Here is a 20961-nt window from a genome sequence, read left to right on the forward strand (position 1 = left end):
CAGGCAAGATATAGCAAAAAGTCTTTTTGCTGTAGACTCTATATACACAGGTAAAATTCCATACCAAGTTTGGTTCAATTTGAACAACTCTATGACCCAATCAAAAAGACCTATTTTTAAAATTACTTATTTGAAATAATAGCAAAATTCCGTATGAAAAACTAACTTTTTTCCCAGGCAAGATATAGCAAAAACTCTTTTTTGCTGTAGACTCTATATACACAGGTAAAATTCCATACCAAGTTTGGTTCAATTTGAACAACTCTATGACCCAATCAAAAAGACCTATTTTTAAAATTACTTATTTGAAATAATAGCAAAATTCCGTATGAAAAACTAACTTTTTCCCCAGCAAGATATAGCAAAAAGTCTTTTTGCTGTAGACTCTATATACACAGGGAATATCCCATACCAAGTTTGGTTCAATTTGAACAACTCTATGACCCAATCAAAAAGACCTATTTTTAAAATTACCTATTTGAAATAATAACAAAATTCCGTATGAAAAACTAACTTTTTTCCCAGGCAAGATATAGCAAAAATTCTTTTTGCTGTAGACTCTATATACACAGGGAATATTCCTTACGAAGTTTGGTTCAATTTGAACAACTCTATGACCCAATCAAATAGACCTATTTTTAAAATTATTTATTTGAAATAATAGCAAATTTCCGTATGAGAAACCAACTTTTTTTCTAGGCAAGCTATAGCAAAAACTCTTTTTGTTGTAGACTCTATATACACAGGGAATATCCCATACCAAGTTTGGTTCAATTTGAACAACTCTATGACCCAATCAAAAAGACCTATTTTTAAAATTACTTATTTGAAATAATAGCAAAATTCCCTATGGGAAACCAACTTTTTTTCTAGGCAAGCTATAGCAAAAACTCTTTTTGTTGTAGACTCTATATACACAGGGAATATCCCATGCCAAGTTTGGTTCATTTTGAACAACTCTATGACCCAATCAAAAAGGCCTATTTTTAAAATTACTTATTTGAAATAATAGCAAAATTCCGTATGAAAAACTAACTTTTTTCCCAGGCAAGATATAGCAAAAACTCTTTTTGCTGTAGACTTTATATACACAGGTAAAATTCCATACCAAGTTTGGTTCAATTTGAACAACTCTATGACCCAATCAAAAAGACCTATTTTTAAAATTACTTATTTGAAATAATAGCAAAATTCCGTATGAAAAACCAACTTTTTCCCCAGGCAAGATATAGCAAAAAGTCTTTTTGCTGTAGACTCTATATACACAGGGAATATCCTATACCAAGTTTGGTTCAATTTGAACAATCCTATGACCCAATCAAAAAGACCTATTTTTAAAATTACTTATTTGTAATAATAGCAAAATTCCCTATGAGAAACCAACTTTTTTTCTAGGCAAGCTATAGCAAAAACTCTTTTCGTTGTAGACTCTATATACACAGGGAATATCCCATACCAAGTTTGGTTCAATTTGAACAACTCTTTGACCCAATCAAAAAGACCTATTTTTAAAATTACTTATTTGAAATAATAGCAAAATTCCCTATGAGAAACCAACTTTTTTTCTAGGCAAGCTATAGCAAAAACTCTTTTTGTTGTAGACTCTATATACACAGGGAATATCCTATACCAAGTTTGGTTCAATTTGAACAATCCTATGACCCAATCAAAAAGACCTATTTTTAAAATTACTTATTTGTAATAATAGCAAAATTCCCTATGAGAAACCAACTTTTTTTCTAGGCAAGCTATAGCAAAAACTCTTTTCGTTGTAGACTCTATATACACAGGGAATATCCCATACCAAGTTTGGTTCAATTTGAACAACTCTTTGACCCAATCAAAAAGACCTATTTTTAAAATTACTTATTTGAAATAATAGCAAAATTCCCTATGAGAAACCAACTTTTTTTCTAGGCAAGCTATAGCAAAAACTCTTTTTGTTGTAGACTCTATATACACAGGGAATATCCTATACCAAGTTTGGTTCAATTTGAACAATCCTATGACCCAATCAAAAAGACCTATTTTTAAAATTACTTATTTGTAATAATAGCAAAATTCCCTATGAGAAACCAACTTTTTTTCTAGGCAAGCTATAGCAAAAACTCTTTTTGTTGTAGACTCTATATACACAGGGAATATCCCATGCCAAGTTTGGTTCATTTTGAACAACTCTATGACCCAATCAAAAAGACCTATTTTTAAAATTACTTATTTGAAATAATAGCAAAATTCCGTATGAAAAACTAACTTTTTTCCCAGGCAAGATATAGCAAAAACTCTTTTTTGCTGTAGACTCTATATACACAGGTAAAATTCCATACCAAGTTTGGTTCAATTTGAACAACTCTATGACCCAATCAAATAGACCTATTTTTAAAATTATTTATTTGAAATAATAGCAAATTTCAGTATGAGAAACCAACTTTTTTTCTAGGCAAGCTATAGCAAAAACTCTTTTTGTTGTAGACTCTATATACACAGGGAATATCCCATACCAAGTTTGGTTCAATTTGAACAACTCTTTGACCCAATCAAAAAGACCTATTTTTAAAATTACTTATTTGAAATAATAGCAAAATTCCCTATGAGAAACCAACTTTTTTTCTAGGCAAGCTATAGCAAAAACTCTTTTTGTTGTAGACTCTATATACACAGGGAATATCCTATACCAAGTTTGGTTCAATTTGAACAATCCTATGACCCAATCAAAAAGACCTATTTTTAAAATTACTTATTTGTAATAATAGCAAAATTCCCTATGAGAAACCAACTTTTTTTCTAGGCAAGCTATAGCAAAAACTCTTTTCGTTGTAGACTCTATATACACAGGGAATATCCCATGCCAAGTTTGGTTCATTTTGAACAACTCTATGACCCAATCAAAAAGACCTATTTTTAAAATTACTTATTTGAAATAATAGCAAAATTCCGTATGAAAAACTAACTTTTTTCCCAGGCAAGATATAGCAAAAACTCTTTTTTGCTGTAGACTCTATATACACAGGTAAAATTCCATACCAAGTTTGGTTCAATTTGAACAACTCTATGACCCAATCAAAAAGACCTATTTTTAAAATTACTTATTTGAAATAATAGCAAAATTCCGTATGAAAAACTAACTTTTTCCCCAGGCAAGATATAGCAAAAAGTCTTTTTGTTGTAGACTCTATATACACAGGGAATATCCCATACCAAGTTTGGTTCAATTTGAACAACTCTATGACCCAATCAAAAAGACCTATTTTTAAAATTACTTATTTGAAATAAAAACAAAATTCCGTATGAAAAACTAACTTTTTTCCCAGGCAAGATATAGCAAAAATTCTTTTTGCTGTAGACTCTATATACACAGGGAATATTCCATACGAAGTTTGGTTCAATTTGAACAACACTATGACCCAATCAAATAGACCTATTTTTAAAATTATTTATTTGAAATAATAGCAAATTTCCGTATGAGAAACCAACTTTTTTTCTAGGCAAGCTATAGCAAAAACTCTTTTTGTTGTAGACTCTTTATACACAGGAAATATCCCATACCAAGTTTGGTTCAATTTGAACAACTCTATGACCCAATCAAATAGACCTATTTTTAAAATTATTTATTTGAAATAATAGCCTAACTTTTGCTATTATTTTAATAATAGCAAAAGTTAGGCGGACCATTCTTTTTGCATTACAACCTAAATATTACTGGTAGTCTGGGATATCAATTTGGTTCACTTTCAACAACTCTAAGATCCGATAAAATTTCACTATTTTTTAAAATATAATAAGCGAAAAAGCCGATATTTCCGATTGAAATACGAAATTTTTTTTTATGAAAGTTAGGCGTACCATTTTTTTTGCATTACAACCCAAATAGTACTCGTAGTCTGGGATATCAATTTGGTTCACTTTGAACAATTCCTTGACCCGATGAAAAAGACCTATTTTTGAAATTAATTATTTGAAATAATAGCAAATTTCCGTATGTCAAAAGAACTTCTTTCCTAGACGAGCTATACCAGAAATTCTTTTTCTCATGGATTCCATATACCCTTGGGATACTCCATACCAAGTTTGGTTCAATTTGGACATTTCCTTGACCCGATGAAAAAGACCTATTTTTAAAAATTATTTTAAAATAATTATTCGAAATGATCGGAAATTTACGTACGAAAAACTAACTTTTTACTTTGACAAGCTATAGCAAAAATTCTTTTTATTTTACACTCTAGGTATCCATGGTATACTCCATACCCAGTCTGGTTTGATTTGAACAACTCCTTGACCCGATGAAATTTCTATATTTTTGAAAATAGAACAGGCGAATAAGTTGATATTTCCGATTGAACAATGAACTTTTTTTCTAGGAAAGTTAGGCGGACTATTCTTCTGGCATTACAGCCTAAATAGTACTGGTAGTCTGGGATATCAATTTGGTTCACTTTGAACAATTCCTTGACCCGATGAAAAAGAGCTATTTTTGAAATTACTTATTTGAAATAATAGCAAATTTCCGATTGAAAAACTAACTTTTTTCCTAGACAAGCTATACCAGAAATTCGTTTTCTCTTAGATTCTATATACCCTTGGGATACTCCATACCAAGTTTGGTTCACTTTGAACAGCTCCTCGACCCGCTGAAGTTTCTATATTTTTGAAAATAGAATAAGCGAATAAGTCGATATTTCCGATTGAAAAACGAACTTTCTTTTCTAGGAAAGGTAGGCGGACCATTCTTTTTGTATTACAACCTAAATAGTAGTGATAGTCTGGGATATCAATTTGGTTTACTTTAGACAAATCAATGACCTAATCAAAAAGACCTATTTTTAAAAATTATTTGAAATTAATTATTTGAAGTAATCGGAAATTAATGTACGAAAAACTAACTTTTTTCCTAGGCAAGCTATGGCAACAAATCTTTTTGTTGTAGACTCTATATACAAAGGGAATAGCCCATACCAAGTTTCGTTCCCTTTGGTCAACTCTATTACCCAATCAAAGGACTTACTTTTGAAATTACTTATTTGAAATAATAGCAAATTTCCGTATGAAAAACTAACTTTTTTCCTAGGCAAGCTATAGCAAAAAATCTTTTTGTTTCAGACTATAACTGACCTGGTGATACTCCATACCGAGCTTGGTTTGATTTGAACAACTCCTTGACCCGATAAAAAATACCTATTTTTAAAATTCGCTAATCGCGAAATTCGCAAATTTCCGTATGACAACCTAACTTTTTTTCTATAAAAGCAAAACCAAAAGTTCTTTTCGCTTTACACTCTAACTGCACTGGTGATACTCCATACCGAGTTTGGTTTGATTTGGACAACTACTTGACCCGATAAAAGAGACCTATTTTCAAAACTCTATTATCGCAAATTATTCGAGATAATTGCAAATTTCCGTATGAAAAGCTAACTTTTTTCCTTGGGAAGCTATAGCAAAAATTGGTTGTTTTACACTCTAGATAACTTTACACTCCCATTACACTGGTGATACTCCATACCAAAATTTGTTAAATTTGGACAACTTCTTGACCCAATCAAAAATAACATTAAAATTCGTTATTCGCAAATTTCCGTATGAAAACCCAACTTTTTTGCTACACCAAAAGGAGAAATATTATTATAATTTAAAGACAGCTCCGATAAATACTGTTTTTATTGAATACTGTTTTTAAAAAAATCTTTGAAGTTCAAGAAATTTAATTTAAAAAAAAGGCTGCAAATAAAAATCTTTCCAGTCAAATTAGTCGTAATTTATCATACGCCTAGAGAAACACTTCACAAACTAGTTTTAGAGGCAACTAATCTAACACCACAAATAGCCAGCTCAAACTTTTTCAAATGCCATTTGGAACATTGGGAGACTTGGAATCTGAGCCAACTGACACCGTTGAGGCGAAACTTGAGCTGGAGTCACCAGTAAGATCAACGAATTCTACTGAAGCCTTCTCTAGCTCACTGACTGTTTCTGAGAGCGTCTCAAGTTTCTTTTTGACACTTTCCAGCTCCTTTTGCAGCTGTTCAATTCTCAAGCTTGCTGGCGCAGGAGATGCACGAGAACCCGAAGCCCTTCTGATACCAATTCCAGTTTCAGTGGAAACAATTTGTGTCTGCTCCATTACAGTTTTCTGAAACGCTTTTCAAATCACCAGGATCTCTAAACATAAGACGCCTTTAGCGATTAGCCAAACTTGCAACAAAAGTTTATCATGGAGCTACAGACGACCCATGCTTTTTGACGGTCAACAAGCAGATAAAAAATTAAATTTCAGAACATCCTTTAATGATACAAGGAAAAACGCTTTTAACTTTAACAAAGAAATAGAAAAAAGACAAGCTAATTTTGGTATCACAATAAAATCACAGGCAAATACTAAGATATTCTATAAAGAGCGGTGAGAACAAGTGAATTCCCAGTTATACTCAAAATGCTTCATTATGGTTATGAGATAAAAATTATTTTTATAATTCAAACTAAACAGTTTGTGTGATACAGCTCTCAAAGGGAAATCAAGTGTTTTTTCAGTTTTTTCCACTAAAAACGCATATGGCACACAGCTATGGCTATCAGAGTTCACTAACTTGAGGCTTTTAAAAATTCTAAACAACCGAATGACAACCATTTTCTCAAAATGCTCAAAAAAGAACAGAACTTCTCCTACAACTTTATCATCAATTTTTGCAACAACGCGGTCGGCAGCATTCCCTCTTCCATAGGCTTCGGAAGTTAGATAAAAAGTACCCTGATGTCTGCAGGATAATTTAAACTTAGGGTTCTTGTTCCTGAACTCAATTAGGGAACCAGTCTCAATTAGGCCAAAACACTCGTCGAAAATCTTTGCTGCTCCAAAATCCTCCAGCAAGCCACTCAGGCTGTCCTCCAGAAGTTCCATTTTTTGGACCAATTTTGTTCTAATATATCGATGAACAAGTAACTCGCAATGATTTACAGTCCCTGTGAGCGGAGCAAGGAGGAGACGATTAGCTGACTCAAACATTGCAGCTGACGAAACAAAAAGGGGCCCAATATTTCTCACTTGCCAGCCTAGATGTCTGAGGAAGTGAAAGTTAATAGAATCCATTTTATTTGTCTTCTCTTGCATGCTGATGCAAAACTCATTAAGCAATTTGTCTGCAAACACAGTATTTTGTTTACTTTCAAATAGACGACGGAGAGCATAAACAAGCTTATGCAGATCATCTTTTTTGCTATTCCTTTCTTCCCCAATAAGATAAGGGACCACAAGAATAGGTGACAAATAAAGAAGTACTGTTTTGATCTCTTTGGCTTTGAAATAATTCAGCGCCTCGAGACTTCGAACGGTGTTCTTGAGTTCAATCGGTAGGACAATATTGCTCAAGCAATCATTCAGTTCACTCTTATGCTCAGGCCTCATCCTGTCGTGAAAAAAAATCAGGACATCTTTTCCTACTCCCAGAAATAGTTGGTGCATGGGGTCTACTGGTGACGTCAACGGTTGATTGGCTATGACGGATAGAATTTCACTTCTTCCTTTAACGCCTTGGGTCCTTTTCTCGCAATCAGCTTTTCTCCCATGCTTTGCTCGTATCATTTCAATGCTGCCATTTTCCAGCTCTGTTATGTTCACTAAATGTGACTCTGGAGACCGCATAACAAACGTTTCACTGTGAGAATAGTGATGGGTTCCACCAAAGTGCTCACCTCGCTGAGTACACAAAGTACACCCATTGTATCTGTTGAATTGTTTCATCATGAGAACTTTAGATTTACCCAATAAGTCAGCAACAAACAAAATCGGTTCAAAGCTTACCGCTATGTTTTCGTTTTTGAAGAAAATGGTCTCGACAACTGCACACTCTCTCTTAACATGCTTCAAAATAACATCAAAATCAGGATACCCTGTGCCGACAAATAGGGAAACCAAAACAATATTTCTGAAAGCTTGACGCTTTTTAGGAGGAAGATCCGCGAAAGCAAAAAAGACCGGCCAGGCAGACAGCGGCGGAGATTTGCACATAACGGCTCCATCTGTATTCAAACTCAATCTTAGTTTGATTCTGCGGTTTGAGATCTTTAGAGTCGGCATTACAAGATCTTCATCAGAACATTTATTCTCTGCATAGATCAGCATGTCTTCTAGCGACGTTTTGACAATGTCAAGAAGCAAGGAGCGAAAATTGAGGAGAATGAGCTCACCATTTTCGAGTGTTTGCTTTGTGTGCTGATAACGGAGACAGGGCATTTGAAATCGCGTTTTAATCGTCCAAGGGGCTATTGACTGGTTAGAAAATAACTTCTGATCTCGCTTAAGAAGATCGTTGAGCAGAGCATCTGAACCATTGTGTTTCGAAACAATTGAAATTAGGGATGCAGCGAGGTTGACAGGCGTCACTGGATTTACTTCTTGAAATCTTGTTTGCTGATCAGGACAAAGTTCAATTGCTTTTCCCGAACTTTCACTATCGGAGGAGGTTTCACTTATTTCGAAATCAGCGCTTTCACAAACAGCAGTTGCATTTTTGAGTTCGCTATCTTGCCATATATCCGCCTCAGGAACATCAGTATCGGATTGTAATCTATAGGGAACCACACACTCTTCTAGCATAGCTGCATCAGAAACTGATGAAACTGCTTGGTCAAGATAACTATGCTTTGAAGTGGAACTATCACTAGGAAGTTCATCGTAAAATCTTAGCATATCGCCCAATAGATCTGATTGCTTTTTTGATCGAATAAGTTTGATAGCGGGCTTTAATCGTTTCCGCCGTTTGGTCGTCACTACTGTTTCGGAAATATCATCCCCAGAAAGCGAATCCTTGTCGTGATCTTCCACATTTCCGCACAAATAATCTTTATTGCCCCTTCCAAAGAAGTCACCGTTATAGAATGTCAATAGCTCTTCTCCTACTTCAATTTCTCTCAAGGCGCGCAGCCGAACGCAAACACGTCCATAAAATCCACCAGCCATGTAATAGTCGCAGTTTGGACGACATGAATGATTGGCCCATCGAGCTACACCAACAAGCAACTTATCCCCTTCCATCAGTGACCAATCGTCCAGAATACGACCCTTAGGCTGATTTCCAAGCAATCTGACAGCACAACTGATTTCACCGGGTCGAATTTTTTCACCGGTCCTGTTCATAAGACGGAAGCCGCCAAAACTATCAGGTTCAATTTTAAAGCCCGCACGATACGCCTCTGAATAGATCTGTCTCATATCTTCAAAGAGTTTCCTCAACTTTCTGTCTTTATTCCGCAGCTCAAAAAACTTTTCTTCAGATAACAAATTGGTTAAATAATGAGGTTTTCTATCGTTGCTTTCAAGAAAATTAACAGACACGTGGCCTTCAGTTTGCGCTAACATTTCACAATAATCCATTTCTGAAATTCAAAATTAGGTAAAATGAAAAAAAATATCATGAGTTTCAAAAACAAATTGAGAATCGCAAATAACGCAGAGAAAAAAATATCAGATAAAAAATTCTCAAGAGCATTTGTGCAACGGCCACTTAGAAAAAAACTTTCTAATTGCATAAGTCTTACTCTACGCAACAGTTTCACCCAACCAAATAGTCATTTTGAAAAATTAACTTTGATCAGCTTGCTCATTGTCGCACTTTTCCTGCAATATTTTGATAACAAAAGAAACAGGAAAATTTTAAAATGTCCTGGTTGGAAGACTCATGGTTACAAAAGTTTTTTTGAGTTATACTTTCAAACAACAATTGACTCATTTCAGGTTTTCAAAAACTTCTCTCACATATCAGCATTCCATAGAAAATTCAGAGAACAACGCAACAAGAATTAACAGCTACAAGTCTAAAAAACAAACTGCCAAGCTCTTTATGATACATCAACTGTACTCTTGCACTACAGTTTAAACTTCCAATCATGACTTCATGTCTAAATACATAAGTATGAAGTTACAACGAAAAAACTTTTGTAACTATAGCTTTAAGTCAAACTCAACTTTCAGACTGCGGCCCAGAAGAGTTATCACTACACATTATCAAAATCAATTTCTCCATCTAGAGTATTCATGGCTAATTGACATTATTTGAAATCCCATCGTTCTGTGAAAGTGGTTTTTCAGTCGAATTTTGCTCTTCATTTGAGTTAGGAGGCCCTTCAGCGGACTGAGACAGTCGTAAAAACGATTTTCTTTCCCGCCCAGCATGGTTAGCAGCTAGTTTTGCCTTCTCATAAGCCAGTCGAGGTGTGAGGGGATACTTCTGAATTACGACTTCTAAAACAAAACTTTTTTAAGCTCTAACCAATACACAATAAGAGAAGTCAACATGCTCACGTTGTAGGTTAAAACCTTAAACTTTTCTCCCATAAATGACATGTTAACAACATGAAAAACACTGCAGCTTTTTAAATCAACTAATGCACAAAATCATGTTTTTTAGAAGTTAAAAAGACACCTTTGAATTTCATTGTTTTATCCAACGAGGCCTCATTTCGCTTTGGAGAGTTCTGACTGTCTATCATGTCGTCAGTGAGCCCATCAATTCCAAAAATCTCTTTTCTGAGAGCTCGACCAAGCAACGATGAATGAGCATCTGCTCGCAATTCCATTAAATTTGTGCCTTGGTACAAAACACGTTTCACAGGATATGCCTCAAGCAAGTCTGGAAATTCGTCAACACTTTGGAATCCTTTTTTTTGAACAATTGTAACTTCGTTTATGTCTTTTATCTACAGAAAAGATCCAAAAATTTACGAAACCTAACTTCATTGAAACATTTTCAGCACTTCGGAATCTGATTTTAAACTCATTTATATGGTTTGTCTACACACTACTTGAAATCGCAATTTAAAAAACACGTCTCGAGTAAAAGATCATTTTGCAAGCCTCATGTATATTATTTCCCAATAAATCGTACTTAATTGAAATATGTTTTTTTATTAGCAGTAAAATTAAAGTTAGCAGTACGAGAAAATATCTACTAACAAAAAACAAATTTTTACCGATTCCTCACAAGCCTCGAAAAATTTCCTTCTCTTCTTTTCGGAATTTTTCTTGACGCAACAGCTGCACTTCTCACCATTCGCTGTTCATGTTCTTCGGCAAAACTGGTGAAGTCCTCACAAACTGATTCAGACTCCTAAAATTTGTATTTTTTAAAAAAATAACTCAAAAAGTTCAAAATTTTTCTTCCTGTAAATAATTCAGAATTGAGTTTCCTAATTTCACAAAACGCTTGTTCACCAATAAGAATTCAGGAGCACCAGCTTGCAGAAAGAAAGCCTAAACAAACAGTTAGCTACAAAAAACGAAGCAGCGAGAGAAACGATAGGTATCTATATGCCTTTATCACCTGTGCGACTTGAGAATCCGACGTTTGTGGCAAGGAATCATCTGGTTTGAAGAGCAGGAGTGGGCTTTCTGTTGGAACATTTTCTTCAAAATGCGGCTCACGGAAAACTTCCACATTGTTCTTGAGCACCAACTTTCTCTTCACTGGTTGAGAAGCCTGTGAAAACACCTGGGAACTCTGATTCTGTGAAGAAACTGGGGTCACTGTTACATCTTGCGCTGTAACTGTGTCTGCATGAATGGTTAAGGGATTTTTACTCAGAGATTTCTTGGTTTGTTGCAAAGGTGGACAGTCAAGAAACTCCAATTGCAGGCCTTTGGAAAGCCTAAGTTCAGCTTTTGTTTTATAGGAAGATGCAGCTTTCGAGGAACCTCTTCCAAGAAATGTCACATCACAAGGCAGTCTGTTTAAGATGATTTTGACCGGATCACCGGGCTTCAAGGAAAGTTTTTCGTCAAGAGTTGTACCCAAAGGCCATTTGCATTCTCAATTGAAACCACCAAAATTTTTTGACCATAAGAAAACACAAACCTGGTATCTCTATGCTCATATCGCAAACTTCGAGCAACCAAAGTTTCGGGGTCGGTTTCAAAATGAGTTTCCTTTGTAACTCTACCTGAGCTTCAAACTCCTGCATTCTTTTGAGACATGACACTGGAAATTACTTACGAAATTTATAGAAGAATCGATTACACAGGAAAATTTGGAAGATCTGATTTCTTGCAAAGATTAAAAAACAAGGTACGTAAGAAAGCTTTGATTTCTTTTGAGTCAAGGACTGTTTTAACGAAAACTAAAGCACTACCGCCAGGCAGACTTCACTTAGTAGACGTTATCAATATTCATTATAGGATAAACACGTCTGATAACTAAAATTATCTATCAAAATGAGTTTCGATTTCAAAATGAGTTTCCTTTATAACTCTACCTGAGCTTCGAACTCCTGATTTCTTTTGAGAAATGACACTGGAAAAAACTTCCTTACAGCGTACCTGGCTTTAATGGCTAGCTAATATCTAATTAGGAAGTTTATAGAAGAGTCGATTACGCAGGAAAATTTGGAAGATCTGACTTCTTGCAAAGTTTAAAAAAACAAGGTACGTAAAAAAGCTTTGATATCTTTTGAGTCGAGGACTGTTTTAACGAAATTTAAAGCACTACCGCCAGACAAACTGCACTCAGTAGACGTTATCCAGATTCATTATAGGATAAACACGTCTGATAAATAAAATTATCTATCAAAATGAGTTTCGATTTCAAAATGAGTTTCCTTTATAACTCTACCTGGGCTTCGAAATCCTGCTTTATTTTGAGACATGACACTGGAAAATACTTCCTTACAGCGTACCTGGCTTTAATGGCTAGCTAGTATCTAATTAAAGTTTATAGAAGAGTCGATTACACAGGAATATTTGGAAGATCTGATTTCTTGCAAAGATTAAAAAACAAGGTACGTAAGAAAGCTTTGATTTCTTTTAAGTAGAGGACTGTTTTAACGAAATTTAAAGCACTGCCGCCAGAAAACTTCACTTAGTAGACGTTATCAAGATTCATTATAGGATAGACACGTCTGATTACAACTAAAATTATCTATCTACCTCCAATTGAACAAAGCAAGGAAACGAAACTAATCTATGTAACCTCAGGCGCTAAGAAAAATAAAGATTTCAGGCTGTACAAAATCAAAGCACGACGACATTAACAACAATCAAAACATTTTTATATCGAATATAAATGGAGTGTTCTCAAAAAATTTAAGATTAATACATGCAATTATAGCGACACAATTTGAAACAATATACCAGAGTATAAGTTTTTAATAAGCATTCACTACGAACATCTACTTGGAAACTTGACGTTTCTTTCGAGCTTCTTGCTTCCTAAGTTTTGCATCAGCACTGTATTTCCCAGTTTTTTCCATACGCTGCTTCGCATTCAATCCTGCTTTATTGACTGCCCTTGAGGCTTGTTTTCTGGCATCAGGGAAAGCCCGTTTAGGAAATTTCCGCTCAACTGCACCTGCAAACAGTCAAATCAAATAAAGACTTAAGTTGAAGATTAATTCCCTCGGCCTACATTAGAAATTTTAGAATTCGACGAAAATTTTGATTGGAGGGACCATGAACAAAGAACAATTGAAAGTTAAAGCAAAAATCACGAAAAAAAAACAAGCATTTTCTCCATTGAGACACAGGTTCGCTTGAGACCTTGCTGTTTCGTCGGCAAGATGATCTCATATACCAAGCCATTAACACCAAAAATCCATTTGCGGAGAGCCCAACCAAAAGCCCATGGCTGATGACCAGAATAGATTAGATCCAGATTTTTATTATTCAGTCCTAATTGAACCGGTGGCTTTGCCTCAACTTGTTTATAAACAGCTGCAGCTTCAAGGGACTTTTCTTGATTTTCTTCATCGCCTTCATCACTAGAATCTAAGCTACGTGTTTCGGTACTGTCGGTCAGATCTCTTTCTGCGTACTCGAGATCGCCAACCACACCTTTCACCTGAGACAAAAAAATTGGATGAAAATCACGCACAGAAAAAAGACCACAAAAAAAGAAGACCAATGCCGCCCTTGTGAATAAAGCTCAGTTGAAATATTTCAGAAGCATTTCTTTAAAAAATTAAGACGCAGAGCATAGACATAGGAAAGGAAAGACGAATTGAAGAGCTTACAACAGAATTTAACTTTCTCTTCAAGCACGCAAGCTCCTCAGCGGCCTGGCTGGTAGTCTGTTCCAAAACCCTAATGATCTCATGGACTCTTTTCTCGTCTTCCAGCATAACTTCCGCAGCAAACTGATGTTCCTCACAGCACTAAACCAACCTAAATTTTTGAAACTTTCATGTTGCTTTTTCCCTTCGACAGTTAAGTCCTGGCAAATGCAACTCCGCAACTACTATTTAATTTACCTTACAAACTTGACTTTTTATTTAACGTTAACTCATTAACCTGAATAACACGAATTCTCTCTGAGGGAACGGTTTTTGCTGCATCCCTTTGTCTAGACTCTTTATTCCTGTCTCCTCCATCCATCGTTTTACACTTTTGTGCTAAATCTGTCGCTAAATTGAACGCCACAGCGAGCTGTGTTTCAGATGAACAGCTGAGACCATATTCTTGTTTTAAATCTTCTAACAATTTGTTCATGTTACCAACACCTTGTTTCACAACTAAATAAGTCCTTAATTTTTGATCTTTGAAAAGCACTACTTGTTTTCCTTCCGTTTTAAGCAACTTCTCTGCTAATGTTCTTTCACCCCACATATCTGATTCAGCGTCAATAATGCAAATATCGTCCTTTTCTACGGACATAATGAGCCATTGGAATTTATTGCTTCCCATTTCAAAAATCTAAAGTAAAGTACATTAATGGTTTTCCATCATTAATAAGAAATTCAATTGATCTGTCTTAGGACGCAGCAGGAAATATACCCACTGAAAACCGCAACTAATTTCCTAGGAAAGCTATACCAAAATTTCTTTTGTCTCAGAATCTACCTACCATGGGGATACTCCAAACCAAGTTTGGTTTGATTTGAACAACTCCTTGACCCAATAAAAAAGATCTATTTTCAAAATTCAATAATCGCGAAATTTGCAAATTTCCGTATGACAATCTAATTTTTTTCTTAGGAAAGCTATATCATAGCCCAAATGATAAATTCTATCCGAATTAAATTTTAAAATTAGACCAGGGAATAGTCATATAAAAAGATACCGTCAACTGTCGAGTGGTAATCCAGAATGAGACCCCTCACTTTCGAGTGGGTCAGCACCTACTATACTGCATCAGGCTTTCAACTATCGAATAGCCCAAATGATAAATTTATCTAAATTATAATTCAAAATAGGAACAGGGAGCAGTCATATAAAAGGATACCCTCAACTGTCGAGTTGTAATCCAGAAAGAGACCCCTCAACTTTCGAGTGGGTCAGCACCTACTATACTGAATCAGGCTTTCAACTATCGAATAGCCCAAATGATAAATTCTATCTGAATTATAATTAAAAATTAGAACAGGGAACAGTCATATAAAAGGATACCCTCAACTGTCGAGTGGTAATCTAGAATGCGACCCCTCACCTTTCGAGTTGGTCAGCTCCTACTATGCTGCCTCAGGCTTTCAACTATCGAATAGCCAAAATGATAAATTTAATCTGAATTATGTTTTAAAATTAGAACAGGGGACATCTATATGAAAGGATACCCTCAACTGTTGAGTGGTAATACACAATGAGAACCATTACTTATCCAGTGGGTCACAACCTTATTAACCTCAGCATGCTTTCAAGAAAGGAACAACGCAAATGATGAAACTTAAATGAATTAAGTATTTTGAAAAGCTCAAAATAAAGAATTTAGCTAAAATAAATTATTTGAGAAGCGGTAAAAAAATTGCAAGACAATCGGATGAGATTTCGTTCAGAAATCAGATCGAAATTGACTTCAACACTTCAATGCTTCCCAATTTTAGTAAAAAAAACTCCTTCAACAGTCAGTTGTTAATCCAAAACGAGACCCATTGTCTTCGGTTGGGTCAACACTTGATAAATTTCATCCGGCTTTAAACTATCGAATAGCCCAAATGATAGCAAATTTCAATTAAATTATGAAAACGAGAACGTAAACTTGCCAGATAAAAGATACCCTCAACTGTCGAGTGGTAATCCAGAATGTGACCCCTCAACTTTCGAGTGGATCAGCACCTACTATACTATATCAGGCTTTCAACTATCGAATAGCCCAAATGATAAATTCTATTAAATTATTTAAAATTAGAACAGGGAACAGTCATATAGAAGGATACCTTCAACTGTCAAGTGGTAATCCCGAATGAGACCCCTCAACTTTCGAGTGGGTCATCACCTACTATACTGCATCAGGCTTTCAACTATCGAATAGCCCAAATGATAAATTTATCTAAATTATAATTAAAAATTAGAACAGGGAACAGTCATATAAAAGGATACCCTCAACTGTCGAGTGGTAACCTAGAATGCGACCCCTCACCTTTCGAGTTGGTCAGCTCCTACTATGCTGCATCAGGCTTTCAACTATCGAATAGCCAAAATGATAAATTTAATCTGAATTATGTTTTAAAATTAGAACAGGGGACATCTATAAGAAAGGATACCCTCAACTGTTGAGTGGTAATACACAATGAGAACCATTACTTATCCAATGGGTCACAACCTTATTAACCTCAGCATGCTTTCAAGATAGGAACAACGCAAATGATGAAACTTAAATGAAATAATTATTTTGAAAAGCTCAAAATAAAGAATTTAGCTAAAATAAATTATTTGAGTTGCAGTAAAAAAATTGCAAGACAATCGGATAAAATTTCGTTCAGAAATCAGATCGAAATTGACTTCAACACTTCAATGCTTCCCAATTTTAGTAAAAAAAACTCCTTCAACAGTCAGTTGGTAATCCAAAGCGAGACCCATTGTCTTCGGTTGGGTCAACACTTGATAAATTTCATCCGGCTTTAAACTATCGAATAGCCCAAATGATAGCAAATTTCATTTAAATTATGAAAAGGAGAACGTAAACTTGCCAGATAAAAGATACCCTCAACTGTCGAGTGGTAATCCAGAATGAGACCCCTCAACTTTCGAGTGGATCAGCACCTACTATACTATATCAGGCTTTCAACTATCGAATAGCCCAAATGATAAATTCTTTTAAATTATTTAAAATTAGAACAGGGAACAGTCATATAGAAGGATACCTTCAACTGTCGAGTGGTAATCCCGAATGAGACCCCTCAACTTTCGAGTGGGTCATCACCTACTATACTGCATCAGGCTTTCAACTATCGAATAGCCCAAATGATAAATTTATCTAAATTATAATTAAAAACTAGAACAGGGGAGCAGTCATATAAAAGGATACCCTCAACTGTCGAGTAGTAAACCAGAATGAGACCCCTCAACTTTCGAGTGGGTCATCACCTACTATACAGCATCAGGCTTTCAACATTCGAAAAGCCCAAATGATAAATTCTATAAGAATTATAATTTAAAATTAGAACAGGGAACAGTCAAATAGAAGGATACCCCCAACTGTCGAGTGGTAATCCAGAATGAGACCCCTCAACTTTCGAGTGGGTCAGCACCTACTACACTGCATCAGGCTTTCACTATCGAATAGCCCAAATGATAAATTTTATCTAAATTATGTTTTAAAATTATAACAGGGAACAGTCATATAGAAGGACACCCCCAACTGTCGAGTGGTATTCCAGAATGAGACCCCTCAACTTTCGAGTGGGTCAGCTCCTACTATACTGCATCAGGCTTTCACTATCGAATAGCCCAAATGATAAATTTTATCTAAATTATGTTTTAAAATTATAACAGGGAACAGTCATATAGAAGGACACCCCCAACTGTCGAGTGGTATTCCAGAATGAGACCCCTCAACTTTCGAGTGGGTCATCACCTACTATACTGCATCAGGCTTTCAACTATCGAATAGCCCAAATGATAAATTTATCTAAATTATAATTAAAAACTAGAACAGGGGAGCAGTCATATAAAAGGATACCCTCAACTGTCGAGTAGTAAACCAGAATGAGACCCCTCAACTTTCGAGTGGGTCATCACCTACTATACAGCATCAGGCTTTCAACATTCGAAAAGCCCAAATGATAAATTCTATAAGAATTATAATTTAAAATTGGAACAGGGAACAGTCAAATAGAAGGATACCCCCAACTGTCGAGTGGTAATCCAGAATGAGACCCCTCAACTTTCGAGTGGGTCAGCACCTACTACACTGCATCAGGCTTTCACTATCGAATAGCCCAAATGATAAATTTTATCTAAATTATGTTTTAAAATTATAACAGGGAACAGTCATATAGAAGGACACCCCCAACTGTCGAGTGGTATTCCAGATTGAGACCCCTCAACTTTCGAGTGGGTCAGCTCCTACTATACTGCATCAGGTTTTCACTATCGAATAGCCCAAATGATAAATTTTATCTAAATTATGTTTTAAAATTATAACAGGGAACAGTCATATAAAAGGATACCCTCAACTGTCGAGTGGTAATCCAGAATGAGACCCCTCAACTTTCGAGTGGGTCAGCACCTACTACACTGCATCAGGCTTTCACTATCGAATAGCCCAAATGATAAATTTTATCTAAATTATGTTTTAAAACTATAACAGGGAACAGTCATATAAAAGGATACCCTCAACTGTCGAGTGGTAATCCAGAATGAGACCCCTCAACTTTCGAGTGGGTCATCACCTACTATACTGCATCAGGCTTTCAACTATCGAATAGCCCAAATGATAAATTTATCTAAATTATAATTAAAAACTAGAACAGGGGAGCAGTCATATAAAAGGATACCCTCAACTGTCGAGTAGTAAACCAGAATGAGACCCCTCAACTTTCGAGTGGGTCATCACCTACTATACAGCATCAGGCTTTCAACATTCGAAAAGCCCAAATGATAAATTCTATAAGAATTATAATTTAAAATTGGAACAGGGAACAGTCAAATAGAAGGATACCCCCAACTGTCGAGTGGTAATCCAGAATGAGACCCCTCAACTTTCGAGTGGGTCAGCACCTACTACACTGCATCAGGCTTTCACTATCGAATAGCCCAAATGATAAATTTTATCTAAATTATGTTTTAAAATTATAACAGGGAACAGTCATATAGAAGGACACCCCCAACTGTCGAGTGGTATTCCAGATTGAGACCCCTCAACTTTCGAGTGGGTCAGCTCCTACTATACTGCATCAGGTTTTCACTATCGAATAGCCCAAATGATAAATTTTATCTAAATTATGTTTTAAAATTATAACAGGGAACAGTCATATAAAAGGATACCCTCAACTGTCGAGTGGTAATCCAGAATGAGACCCCTCAACTTTCGAGTGGGTCAGCACCTACTACACTGCATCAGGCTTTCACTATCGAATAGCCCAAATGATAAATTTTATCTAAATTATGTTTTAAAACTATAACAGGGAACAGTCATATAAAAGGATACCCTCAACTGTCGAGTGGTAATCCAGAATGAGACCCCTCAACTTTCGAGTGGGTCAGCACCTACTATACAGCATCAGGCTTTCAACTATCGAATAGCCCAAATGATAAATTTATCTAAATTATAATTAAAAACTAGAACAGGGGAGCAGTCATATAAAAGGATACCCTCAACTGTCGAGTAGTAAACCAGAATGAGACCCCTCAACTTTCGAGTGGGTCATCACCTACTATACAGCATCAGGCTTTCAACATTCGAAAAGCCCAAATGATAAATTCTATAAGAATTATAATTTAAAATTGGAACAGGGAACAGTCAAATAGAAGGTTACCCCCAACTGTCGAGTGGTAATCCAGAATGAGACCCCTCAACTTTCGAGTGGGTCAGCACCTACTACACTGCATCAGGCTTTCACTATCGAATAGCCCAAATGATAAATTTTATCTAAATTATGTTTTAAAATTATAACAGGGAACAGTCATATAGAAGGACACCCCCAACTGTCGAGTGGTATTCCAGATTGAGACCCCTCAACTTTCGAGTGGGTCAGCTCCTACTATACTGCATCAGGTTTTCACTATCGAATAGCCCAAATGATAAATTTTATCTAAATTATGTTTTAAAATTATAACAGGGAACAGTCATATAAAAGGATACCCTCAACTGTCGAGTGGTAATCCAGAATGAGACCCCTCAACTTTCGAGTGGGTCAGCACCTACTACACTGCATCAGGCTTTCACTATCGAATAGCCCAAATGATAAATTTTATCTAAATTTTGTTTTAAAACTATAACAGGGAACAGTCATATAAAAGGATACCCTCAACTGTCGAGTGGTAATCCAGAATGAGACCCCTCAACTTTCGAGTGGGTCAGCACCTACTATACAGCATCAGGCTTTCAACTATCGAATAGCCCAAATGATAAATTCTATCTGAAGTATAATTTAAAACTAGAACAGGGAACAGTCATATAAAAGGATACCCTCAACTGTCGAGTGGTAATCCAGAAAGCGACCCCTCACCTTTCGAGTGGGTCAGCACCTACTATCGTGCATCAGGCTTTCAACTATTGAATAGCCCAAATGATAAATTCTATCTGAATTATAATTTAAAATTAGAACAGGGAACAGTCATATAAAAGGATACCCTCAACTGTCGAGTGGTAAACCAGAATGAGACCCCTCAACTTTCGAGTGGGTCATCACCTACTATACAGCATCAGGCTTTCAACTATCGAATAGCCCAAATGATAAATTCTATAAGAATTATAAATTAAAATTAGAACAGGGAACAGTCATATAGAAGGATACCCCCAACTGTCGAATGGTAATCCAGAATGAGACCGCTCAACTTTCTAGTGGGTCAGCACCTACTATACTGCATCAGGCTTTCCACTATCGAATAGCCCAAATGATAAATTTTATCTAAATTATGTTTTAAAATTACAACAGAGAACAGTCATATAGAAGGACACCCCCAACTGTCGAGTGGTAATCCAGAATGAGACCCCTCAACTTTCGAGTGGGTCAGCTCCTACTATACTGCATCAGGCTTTCACTATCGAATAGCCCAAATGATAAATTTTATCTAAATTATGTTTTAAAATTATAACAGGGAAC

Source organism: Convolutriloba macropyga, chromosome 10 (assembly GCF_964194025.1).
Source record: "Convolutriloba macropyga chromosome 10, txConMacr16.3, whole genome shotgun sequence".
Taxonomy (NCBI): Eukaryota; Metazoa; Xenacoelomorpha; order Acoela; family Convolutidae; genus Convolutriloba; species Convolutriloba macropyga.